Below are 12,773 nucleotides of genomic sequence, written 5' to 3' on the forward strand. Positions count from 1 at the left end.
TTTAGATTGAACAGCAAAATCTGAACTATGAAGAGTCAGGAAAATCTTCAAAATGTAAAACATCAGACTGGTCATAGTAAAAACAGCTAACACTGACTGGGTGATGGTTACACGCCTGGCGTGGGCTTCAGGCTTTCCTTAAGCTAACCCCCAACAACACCATGGGTAGATACTGCTGTCATCCCCATTTTGCAGAGTTAGAAACCGAGGCAATAAAGAGGGTAAGTGTCCAAGTTCTCCTAGCTACTAGCTACCTAGCTACTAATGATACCCAAATGCTATGGATCCTACCTCTCTTTTCCATGACGTTCCCGCAATTGGTATGAGGACATGGGTATCTCGGCCATACGGTCGGCACATCACCTCCTGGGATTATAGCCACATCACTGAATGCTTGCCATGCGCCAGGGCACCTTTCAATCCCTTACATGCAGCACCTCACTCCATCCTAACACACTAGCAAGACCAGTGTTACAGGGATCCCTCTGTTCCAGATGAGACCTTGGGACTCAGGAAGGCTAAGTGGTTTGCCCCAGTGGCAGAGAGAGTCCAGGGTGAAAACAGGGTCTCGGGACCTATCAATGAAGCTAATGTGGTTCCCGTGCATCAAGGCCTTCCTGATCATCCTGTTTCATGAGCTGATACACTCATTTCAGAGACAGTCAACCTGTGGTGCATGAGTTTTATTGCTCACCTTGGGCCCCGGGAACTCGAACAGCCTGCGTAAAGAGCAAACTTGTGACTCTGGCCCAGGCAGCTTCAGGCCTAAAGGGTTACCTAAAAGTGGCTCTTGAACATATTGAAATGGAAGCATGGACATAGGTGCTTCATGAGCTTTCTAGTTGTCCTTTGATGAAGGCTTTAGTGAAATGCACCTGCTTCTACTTGACACTATTCCAGCCCACCTGGGCTGACATCTTATTTAGATCACTAGGCTACCCTATGCGCCCTAAAGAAAGGACTATTGTCGTCTGGACTACTACACTGCAAAAGACACACACACTCTCACCTATATTGTTTATATTCATCATTTTTATAAAAAGTGATTCACATCTCAAAGTTTGTCTTTTTTTAAGGCTGTCAGTGTTGGCAGCACACCTTTAACTAGTTCTTCTGGACTTAGCTTCAAGGGTCACTGCCTGTTTCTTTGCATGTAGAATGAGATGACGTTCAGAGCCCCGAGACGCGGTGTCCCACACACTCCCAATCCATGTCCCTTCTCCAGAAGGATTCCTTTGGGATGTGGCAGAGCCATGGAACAATTCTGGGGTGCTATTAAGTTCTTAGTCTGCCCTTAGAGGGTTTGTCTGGTGGTACAATTACCACTCCTGCCTAACATACTTCCCCCAAACTGGGTGATTTGAACGCTCCACCATTTCATTATGTGCATGGATTTCGTGAGGCAGGAATTTAGAAAGAGCACAGCAGGGATCTTTCTCCCCTCCAAGATGTATGGAGGCCTCAGTCGAAAAGGTTCACAGGTGGAGGTAGCTTGACAGTTGGGGTTGACATCATCTCCAGGCACATTCATTGTGACACGTGGCACAGGCTGGGAGCAGCACAGACCTGAGACCTACGGACCAGAATGCTCACAGGGCAGCCTCTGCATGTGCCAGGACTTCCTCCTGGCGTGGAGCACAGCTGCTCATACCGCATACAGGGTGGCTCAGCTATCCAGGCACAAATATTCCAGAGAAAGAGGCAAGCCACATCACCTTTTTTGACAGTCTAGCAAGTCATACAGCGTCACTTCCACAGCACTGTGTTGTCAACAAAGTCACAAGCCACTCAGATTCAAGAAGAGAGCTAAGACCCCCGGACCTTCGGCAGAGGGTGGTGAGGTGGCATTGAGGAATGGCCCTGGGAGCGGAGGCCCTCTGCGGCCATCACTGGAAATCTGCCATAATGGATCCAAGAACAAAAAGGAGAAATCACAAGATTGACTTGCCTTAGAAGAAAAGCAGCGACTTCAAACCCAAAAATAAATGAATAAATAAAAATAAAATCTTTGAAGAAAAGCCAACTTTCCCGTATCCCAGCATCTGCTCAGGAGAATAGAGCAAGACCTAGGGGAATGCAGTTAATGAAACTCCACTAGGTACTTTAAGCAACTGCAGGCAGAGGGACCGAGAAATATCAGGCCTCAGCATTAGTAGTAGAGAGCTCAGTGAATGGCCTGGATTATGCTTTTGGGAGAATGAACCAGGCGCTAGCAAAGCCTGCAGGATTAGAATGACAAAAGGGGAAAATGTGAAGAGCTCAGGATAGAGGCTTGTTCCTGGCAACGGATTTCAGACTCCCCGGTAAGCAGTGATAATTACTTAATACAAGCATGACACTCTGCTCAGTGTGTAATTATGGTTAAGTCATCATTAAGCTTAAGTTATATAGATATATTTTAGGAACATATATTTTTGTAGTTTTTGCCTGTCCATGATTCCTTGCTCCTTCTTTGGTAAACAGGTGGGCCTATCCAGCTGGGAACTATTGAATCTCCAACCTGGTGAGGCTGATATATCCACAGCCCCCACCATCCCTCCCCTGCGCTGGGGATCCAGGATCGCCCCATGCAGTGATGCATGCAGTGATTGTCTCAGGAGAGTGTGTGTGCGTAAGTGGGTGGGTGTGGGGGGGGGTCTCCTGTGGACCCACAACCCATTCCCTAGGATTTTCATGGCTGCTGGGAAAAAAAGACCCTTCTTTGGAGACTGTGTGTGCTAAAGACCACATGAGGCCAGATGTGGAGAGACAGAGACAGAGAATAATGACACATGATTTTCCAAATGTTGGGAATTAGTTATGCTTGGATCCAGAGCTATCCCTCGGGCGGGCTTCCTCGTTGATGGAATAAATTCCCTTTTTAACACACGTGAGTTCTGATTGGGATTCTCTCACCCACAACCATGAGGTCCTCACTTACATATTAGAGTACAGGCAATAATGCATGCTATGGGTCCTCATTTCTTGTTCAGGTCTTTTTGTCCTCTTCATATGGTCTCCTGGGCATAGAGCTCCTCCTGTGTGGTTAGAGATGGTGATCTAGACCAGAGGGTTCCCAAATTATCCCCCTCATGGTTCTGAAGTTCAGCCTGGGCAGCAAGGCAAGCAGCAATCCTCTCTGGTGGTTCACCCAACTCAAGAATATTCTCTTTGGGGATCTCTGTGTGGCGCAGCGGTTTGGCGCCTGCCTTTGGCCCAGGGCGCGATCCTGGAGACCCGGGATCGAGTCCCACGTCAGGCTCCCTGCATGGAGCCTGCTTCTCCCTCTGCCTGTGTCTCTGCCTCTCTCTCTCTCTGTGTGACTATCATAAATAATAAATAAAAATTAAAAAAAATTAAAAAAAAAAGAATATTCTCTTGGCCTTCTGGCAGAATTGATAGCATGACAATTATCCCATGCATTATCGGCAAGACTTTGGAGGACAAAGATCAGAGAGAATGTGTTAGGGAGTCAGTCCCAAGACTGCATGCAGCAAGAAAAGAAGGCCTGAGAATATCAAGTTCCTGAAAAATGGAAACTCTTTATTTTTCTCTGGCACAAATTCATGCACACATATTCATGGCTATTATTTTTAAGATGCTTAAAATTTTATGTACTGAGATCTCAGCCCTACCCTTGAACATGATGTGCTAAAGGGCTTGGGGCCAGAACCTGGGTCTTGCCAGCTCATGGCCTGCCTCCCCATTAGCCTCACTATCATGGTAAAGACCTCCTCTTGCATTGTACTGTTGCAGAGAGACTGCTTTTAATAAAAACTCTTTTTTCTTGCTTTTCTTCCTGCCATAGCATGGACTTTCTCTGTATTCACGGAGACTTGTGTTTGAAGGAGGCATACATACTTTGTTTCTTGTGTTTATGTGCTACTCCTTTTAATGCAATAAGATAACTGATTTATTTTGAAGGTCCAGATACAACACTTCTGGTATCTTAGGGACAACTGGTTATGTTTTATTTTTCCAAAATACATAATTTTTGAGATGCATATATATATATATGCACACACACAAATAACATATATATGGGTTTGTTTTTTCTTTAAAGAATTTTTTTTTACTTATTTATTCATGAGAGACACAGAGAGAGAGGCAGAGACATAGGCAGAGGGAGAAGCAGGCTCTTCGTATGAGCCCATTGTGAGACTTGACCCCGGACCCCAGGATCATGCCCTGAGCCAAGACTGTTGCTCAACTGTTGAACCCTCCAGACGTCCCTGTTGTTGTTGTTGTTGTTGTTGTTGTTGTTGTTTTAAATAGGCTCCACTCAACACCCAGCATGGGGCTTGAACTCATGACCCTGAGATCAAGAGTCAAGTGCTCTACCAACTGAGCCAGCCAGGTGCCCCCGAAATTTACATATTCCCTACATATATAAAATAGTAGTACATATGGTTGTATATACATATACGTTTTTTCTATTGTTAAAAAAATAAATTTAACTAAGTAAATTTGAAGATCTAATGATTTTATGTTCATGCTGTGAATCAGGCAGCATCTTATCTAGCAGGTAACAGGGAACCCCAGAGAGCTGCAGAAAGGAAAAGTCAGAACAAGGAAGTCATAAACAGAAAAAGGATTATTTTGGGTGAGGTCACCTTCCTTTGGGGACAAAGGGTCTTATTATATGGATTACCTCATCTTCCTTTGGGGGATAGAAAGGGCCCATGTGACAGGTTAGCTTATTGGTGCTGGCCAGAAAATTCCTGGCTGACCAGTGAAAACTATTTCTGGGGGAGGTTGAAACTGTAATTAGGTATTAAGCCCCAGTTTCATAACATGGCCTAACACAAGTGACTCCATTTTGGGTCTATGATTCTTTTTAACACTATGTATGTATTCACTATGTATATATTGTACTATGCCATTTACTATGTATATTAATAGTAAATATGTATGGATTTATTTATTTATTTATTATAGATTTTATTCATGAGAGGCACAGAGAGAGAGAAAGAGAGAGGCAGAGACACAGGCAGAGGGAGAAGCAGGCTCCACGCAGGGAGCCCGACGTGGGACTCAATCCCGGGATCCCAGGATCACACCCTGAACCAAGGCAGATGCTCAACCGCTGAGCCCTCCAGGTGTCCCTAGTATGTATGGTTTTAAAGATCACATCATTTTTAAAGGTTTGTAACAACAGCAAAACTCCCAAACTTCTTGCTCTAAAATTTCAACTGCTATCCTACTGCTCCATATTTCCTACATTTCTAAATAATATGCCTTTTCTGCTGTTAATCATTTTGGACATTTTCTCTTAACTTCCTGTGACAACAGATGAAAATTTCTGTTTATTACTCCTTCCCACATTTTTATCTCCTCCCATCACACCAATATGGTATGTCACAATTTTTTCAACCTTTTTATGATTGTGTCACTACTGTTCACTGCTGAGCCAAAAAGTGTGATGTGATAGATGTTTCCCTTCTCGTACATCTATTTGTTCCTCCTGGAGTTCTTTGCCTTACTTTGTTCACTTGCTTGTTCACTTGACTAGGTATCACATGTCATTTTTTTCCAAGTGTGCTATCAGCTCTACCAGGTGCCCACTGTATTATTTTCCAAATGCTCAGATGTGTTTATATATAACCAATCCCTTTTCTCTCCCTGAAGCCCTCTCTTCTGGGATCTCTGGCTTCCTGTTACCACTAAACTGGACACCGACTGGACAGCTGTCATCTGGGGACCTCCCTTGGTGTTATCAAAGCTCTATGTCTCTCTTTCCATGACCTGGGTTGGCCTGATGTTACACTTCATACAGAAAGCTGGTTATATAAGTCCACCCTTGTCACAGATCCTAACAAATGAAGGTACCAGAATATGCCACCCCAAAATATGCCTCTTTGGCATATGGATTATTTTGAGTTAGAGATCATTGAGAGTCAGCAGCTACAGGAAAAGCTCTAAAAACAGGGTACAACTTATCCTTTTGTAAAGGAAATTTACATTTATAAAGGAAATTTCTATTTGTCAAGATGTAGCCCTCTCCTGTACCAGGAGGAGGTGGATCGTAACAACTCTTACAGTGAAGAAGGTGCCAACTTAAATCTGAATAACAAACCTTATTAAACCACATTTTTTGGCCATACTTTTCCTGGTCACCTTTCCATAACTGCCTCCTTTGCCCAGAAGTCCCAAGCTCCTTCCCCTTTGTTTACCCTCAGATGGTATATGAGCCTAAATTCTCCCACCTCCTTGGGTTACTCATCACTGGGTGCTCCCATGTGTGTTTGCAATGCATATGTGAACAAATATGTTTGTTTCTCTCATGTAAATGTGCCTTTTGCCTAATTTACAGGACCCCAGCCAGAGAACTTGAGTGAAGGAAAAAAATTTTTCCCCTTTTGTATACTAGCCCTAGTGAAAAGTGTCTTCTTTGTTCTAATGTCCATATTCCAAACCTAGGGAAAGCTTCAGTCGGCTTTGTGTTGGTCACTGGCCCCTTCTTGAGCAGAAGAGATGACAGTGCTCTAATGGCCTTGCGATGGGTGTCCTGTTTAAAACAGGTGGGCAGGGGATCCCTGGGTGGTGCAGCGGTTTGGCGCCTGTCTTTGGCCCAGGGCGCAATCCTGGAGACCTGGGATCGAATCCCACATCGGGCTCCCGGTGCATGGAGCCTGCTTCTCTCTCTGCCTGTGTCTCTGCCTCTCTCTCTCTCTCTCTCTCTCTCTCTCTCTCTCTCTGTGACTATCATAAATAAATAAAAAAAAAAAATTAAAACAGGTGGGCATTCCTGAAAGAAGGAGCTCAGCCTACCTGCCCCAGTGTCCACTGTAATGCTGAACCAATTAAAAACAGATGGAGGACCATCAACTTGGGAGCCAGAGGACCAGAGCTCCATTTCTGGATATACCTACTAAGTGTTTGTATGACCTAAGGAAAATTGATTTGCCTCTCTTCACTTCAGTGTCCATCCCTTCAAACGAGGGATCCAGATTAGAGTTTGTGATATAATCCAAGGTTCTGAAATCTCACCTTCTATCTAATAAGAGCTTATATTATAAAATGGTGTTCTGGCATGAACTAGGTATAGATCACAAAACAATAGTGGAAAAGCAAAGTAGAACCAGAAAGTAAATGGTCCAAAATAATCATTCATTAGATGTTTACTACGGGCCAGGCTTCGTTGAGTATTTTATATGGATTATCACATTTCTAATTTCTGATAATTCTTTCTTATTTCTCTTGATTGTTCCAATTTCACACATTTCTTTTTTTTTTTTAAGATTTTATTTATCTATTCATGACAGAGAGAGAGAGAGAGAGAGAGAGAGAGAGAGGCAGAGATATAGGCAGAGGGAGAAGCAGGCTCCATGCAGGGAGCCCAATGTAGGACTAGATCCCAGGACCCTGGGATCACGCCCTGAGCCGAAGGCAGATGCTCAACTGCTGAGCCACCCAGGTGTCCCTGATTGTTCCAATTCCAAAGCATCTTGTTATAGCTCTGTGACTTAGTTTCCTCATCTGTAAAAGTAGAATAATAGGGATCCCTGGGTGGCGCAGCGGTTTGGCGCCTGCCTTTGGCCCAGGGCGCGATCCTGGAGACCCGGGATCGAATCCCACGTCAGGCTTCCGGTGCATGGAGCCTGCTTCTCCCTCTGCCTGTGTCTCTGCCTCTCTCTCTTTCTCTCTGTATGACTATCATTAAAAAAAAAAAAAAAAAAAAAAAGTAGAATAATAATCTCACCCACTTTGTGAGGTTTTGGTGATGATTAAATGAAATAATACACATAAAGAATTAGGAAGTGACAGAAATATAATAACCAGTTGATACACACTAATAAGATTATTATTAGCTATTCTTGTTGGTTTTCTCTATAGCAGGCATTTAGGAGGAACCTTTCTCTGTTCAGTTATCCCTTCTCCAGCCAGCTTCTCTCCTCCAAAAGTGTGAAGCAACTTTTTGCCTACTGGTATTTCTGCTTTGATTTTCTGTGTCATTCTTTTTTAATTCTTTTGGTGACTTTAGAGTAGAAGTGTTAACCACTGTCTACCAGTTTTTGGCTTTTGGTAATCTAATTTTTTCTTTTTTTAAAATCTCATTTTTTGATGTTTCTCAAAAGGCTTGCACTTAATTGTGCGAGCTTCCTCTCACTCATCAGTGAAGTGTGAATAATCATGTAAAATCCCCAGCACAGTGTCTGGAACATAGGAAGAAGAGTTGAATAAAGGTTTGCAGTGCCACCTCTGTGCCGCCTCGCCGCCACCCTTATGTTCATTATCTTAATACGTCCCATGATTTCTGGGACTTTTTTACGTAGCCGTAAATAAGTTCCATTTTGAACCAGGCAAGAGGGTAGAAGCTGTGCGCTCCTCCCATTTTGTCCATGAACAGGTAGACTTTCATCAGGGTTTGAATTGTGGGCAGAGACAGCTGGCAGAGCTGTGCGTAAGGGCCTTCTGTCATATGGCGCAGCTTTGAACCATGGCTGAAGATTGCAGGGCATGAGTGAATGGAAGGATTCTTTGTTGGTGTGTTGTCCAAAAGAGGGTAGATTAAACCAACGATGAGTTTCCAAGAGCTCTTATCATTGGCTTCTCCATTCATTCATTCTGCTAATACTCGTTGAGTGATTGGACTGTGCTAGGTGCAGGGGAGAACAGTGCATGGGACACTTGAAGACCATGCTTCCTTGAGTGGCCTGTGCCACTGGTGTAGGGTGAAATAGCTTTGCCTGCCACTGGGAATTATTTTCAGCACCGTATATATATTATGCCATCTTAACACATGTCAACATAACATATATGTTATGCTCTTCCTTTTTTTTTTTTTTAATTTTTATTTATTTATGATAGACACACACAGAGAGAGAGAGAGGCAGAGACATAGGCAGAGGGAGAAGCAGGCTCCATGCACCAGGCGCCTGATGTGGGATTCGATCCCGGGTCTCCAGGATCGCGCCCTGGGCCAAAGGCAAGCGCCAAACCACTGCGCCACCCAGGGATCCCCTGTTATGCTCTTCCTAACTGCCATCTCTTATGCTGTCTTCCCCCTCACCCCACAGCCTACCATAGTATAGAAACTGGACAAGCTAAATCATACTTTTCCAGCTTCCCCAGAAGTCAGAGTGGTTGCTTGACAACATTTTATACAATGTCACTTAAGCAGTTGTCTGCTGGGGGCCTCTGGGAAGGATACACCTAGCTGGTGCTGCCTCTTCCCCTTCCTCTTTCCCTGAATTTGAACAATGCTCAGAGCTTCAATACCTTTCATGTTAGAAGGACCACAAGAGTCATAGCATTGAGAATCGGAACCAACACAACAATGCCTGCCTCTGGACTTCCTGTGACCTGACACTCTTACTCATTTTATCTACTGTAATTTAAGTGTCTTGTTAGTCATCACTGGAAATATTCTTAACTGACACACCAAGATAGCAATCAACATAAACCCCTTTACTTTTCCTTTCCTTCTTAAAATGAAACTTAACAAATGTTCACAAAGTGGAATATTCTTTTAAAAATTTAAATTGCCATTGGCTGGTCATTACTTAATATTTTTGACATAAACTTAGGGATTTTTGTGGAGTAGAAAGCCAATCTGGCAGCAAAAGGATCCTTTAAAGTTCTGTCAGCTTCAAGCTCAGATTCCAAAATAGGGCTTGACAACTCCAAAACTGCCACATGGCTGCTTTCATGAGCAGAGGAGAGGGAGTGCTGCCCCTAGCATAGGATGAGAAAGCAAGAAGACTCCGCTAAGCATCTCAGTAAAAGGGAAGAACATAAATGGCCACTGAGACACAGACATCATTATCAACTCCCAAACCGATGAGGCTTACTGAAAAACTATGCCAGACATTGCAGGTTATCATTTCTAATGGAAACACAATCCGGAAGGTCACAGAAACTCAAATTGCAGCAAAAGTCGTGAGATGACAGAAATACCAATATTATAGAGCAGGGAGTCAGCAAGCTACATCCCACAGACCAGATGTGGCCTGGCACATGCCCTTGTAAGGTCTGTGAGTTGAGAGTGGTTCTTACATTTATAAATGGTTGAAAGTGGGGTTCCTGAGTAGCTCAGTGGGTTAAGCCTCCAACTCTTGATTCTGGCTCAGGTCATGATCTTAGGGTTGTGAATTGGAGCCCTGTGTGGGGTTCCACCCTCAGCAGGACGTCTGCTTGAGATTCTCTCTCCTTCTTGCTCTGCCCTCCCCCATGCCCTTGCTCACATGTGCCCATGCTTGCTCTCTTTCTCTCTCAAAAAAAAAGTTGAAAAGTAATAAAAAGCAGCGTCGTATTTTGTGACCTGTGAACATTATATAACATGTGAGTTTCAGTGTTCCTAAATAAAGTTTTATTGGAACACAGCCATGCTGGTTCACTTATGAGTTGTCTGGGGCTGCCCCCATGACACAATGGCAGAGTTGAGTGGTTGCCATGAAGAGTCTGTAGCTCACAAAGCCTCAAATATTTACTATTTGGCCCTTTACAGAAAGTTTGCCCAACCTGTTACGGAATTGAGGGCCTGAGCAATGACCTATTACATAAGAAACATCAGGGATGCCTGGTGGCTCAGTGGTTGAGCGCCTGCCTTCAGCCCAGGGCGTGATCTTGAGATCCGGGATCGAGTCTCACATCGGGCTCCCTGTGAGGAGCCTGCTTCTCCCTCATCCTGTGTCTCTGTCTCTGTCTCTGTCTCTCTCTCTGTCTCTCATGAATAAATAAAATCTTTTTTTTAAAAAAAGAGACATCAATAATGTATCAAACCTCAACCTCAGAAAAAAGGGTCAAAACAAGAAACAAGATTCTTTATGACAGAGAAATCTCCTCAGTTTCTCAGGGGATCATGTGTTAAAATACCATTTAACAATTATACCAGTAATATATAATTTTGGAAAATTTAGAAAATACTGAAAAGGATATAAAAGAAAATAAAAATAGTCATTAATCTTATTACTCATGATAACAACTATTAGTATTTTGGGGTTTATTCCAATATTTTTCTGTAAGTATTTTTTCTACAAAACTTGGCTTCGTACACTATCTTAGTATTATTTCACTTGCAACTGATGGGAAACTTATCTTAAATAGGGTTAAACTAAAAACGTTGGGTGAGGGGGAGGAAGGGGAGTTTCTTGGCTCACAGGAGTATTACTGCTTTGGGTATGTCTTAATGCAGAGTTTAATGTACTAGCTCCATCTCTTATTTCTACTTCCTCCCTATTCTTCTCAGTATCAGGAGGGCTCTTTCCTCATAGTGACATAAAGGCTGCAGGAGTTCCCATTGTAATTCTAATCCACAAAACAGCAATTCCCTCCAGGAGGAAAGAGCATTTCTTTGCCCAAAAGAAACAAATAAGCCTTTCTAGTGTCATTCAATATTTTTGACACCATGAGTTTTCTTTGCTGCCTGATATATAATCATTTAGATGCACCACACGTTTTATGTATGTATGTATGTATATATTTTAAAGATTTTATTTACCCTTTTGACAGAGCACAAGCAGGGGGAGCAGCAGGCAGAGGAAGAGGGAGAAGAGGGATCCCCACCCAGCAGGGAGCCTGATGTGCAGCTTGATCCCATGACTCTGGGATCATGATCCCTGGGAACATGACCTGAGCAGAAAGCAGACACCCAACTGACTGAGCCACCCTGGCACCCCACACCACAGGTTTTTAAACCAAACTGTTGGAGGAAATGCTCATCTCAGAATCATAATTATAGGATTAGATGGAGTCTGAGAAATCATCCAGTACATTCTATTCCTTTTAGAGTAAAAAAAAAAAAAACCTGAGATGCAGAAAGGATAAGTGATTTCCCATTATCGTTCAAGTAATCAATGCTGAGGAGCCTGATCTTGATGGTTCTAAGATTTACTCTCTTCCACCAGCTGTTCTTTCTTAGATGTCACCCCTGAAGCAAAATTTGAAGCTAGAAACACAGTTAACTAAGTGGTCTGCCCAGGTATCCTGAAAAAATAAATGAGTCAAAACAAAAGAACAGTCTGATTCTCTTCATTACTCCTTGATTTACTTCTAAAAATGGGGATAGGGTTGGAGTAGAGAAGCCACAAAGGCTACAGTTTGTTTGTTCCTCTTTAACTAAATATAAAAAAATAATATGCTTTGTTGGTTAATCAGAGCTGTAAGCCCAGTGAGGTATCCAAAAACTCTGAGAGATTGTGGCTCTCCATATAAGAGATTGTGGCTCTCCATATATTTTTGCTTAATCTTCAAATTATATAGAGAATTTTTTTTCACTTGTATTTTCATGTGGCAAGGCTCCTGTTGTCCCTGCAATCTTAAAAAGCATAGAAGGTATGAAGGAGGAAGTGCCATCATCAGAAGGCAAACTCTTTTTTTTTTTTTTATTGGAGTTCAATTTGCCAACATATAGCATAACACCCAGTGCTCATCCCATCAAGTGCCCCCCTCAGTGCCCATCACCCAGTCACCCCCCCCCCCCACCTCCCTTTCCACCACTCCTTGTTCGTTTCCCAGAGTTAGGAGTCTCTCCTGTCTCCCTCTCTGATATTTCCCACTCATTTTCAGAAAGCGATTCATCAACAAAGACATCTGAGCTCTCAGAGCCTATTTGTAGAGAAAGAGAAGGAATGTATCTGCAGACTCTGTGAGCCTGGTGATGAAGTGGCGACTGGATGGTGAGCCCTTGAAGATAGGCATGATTTCAGTATGCTGTATTCTGCAAGCACTTATTCAGTGGCCACCAGACATTGAGCAGAAGACTCAGAGGACATGGATCAACATCACTGGCCTTGGAAACTCACAGCCAAGCATGGAGGGAGATGAGGACTCTGACAAGTAGCTTCCAGCAC

The sequence above is a fragment of the Vulpes vulpes genome, chromosome 3 (assembly GCF_048418805.1).
Source record: "Vulpes vulpes isolate BD-2025 chromosome 3, VulVul3, whole genome shotgun sequence".
In the NCBI taxonomy this organism is placed as follows: Eukaryota; Metazoa; Chordata; class Mammalia; order Carnivora; family Canidae; genus Vulpes; species Vulpes vulpes.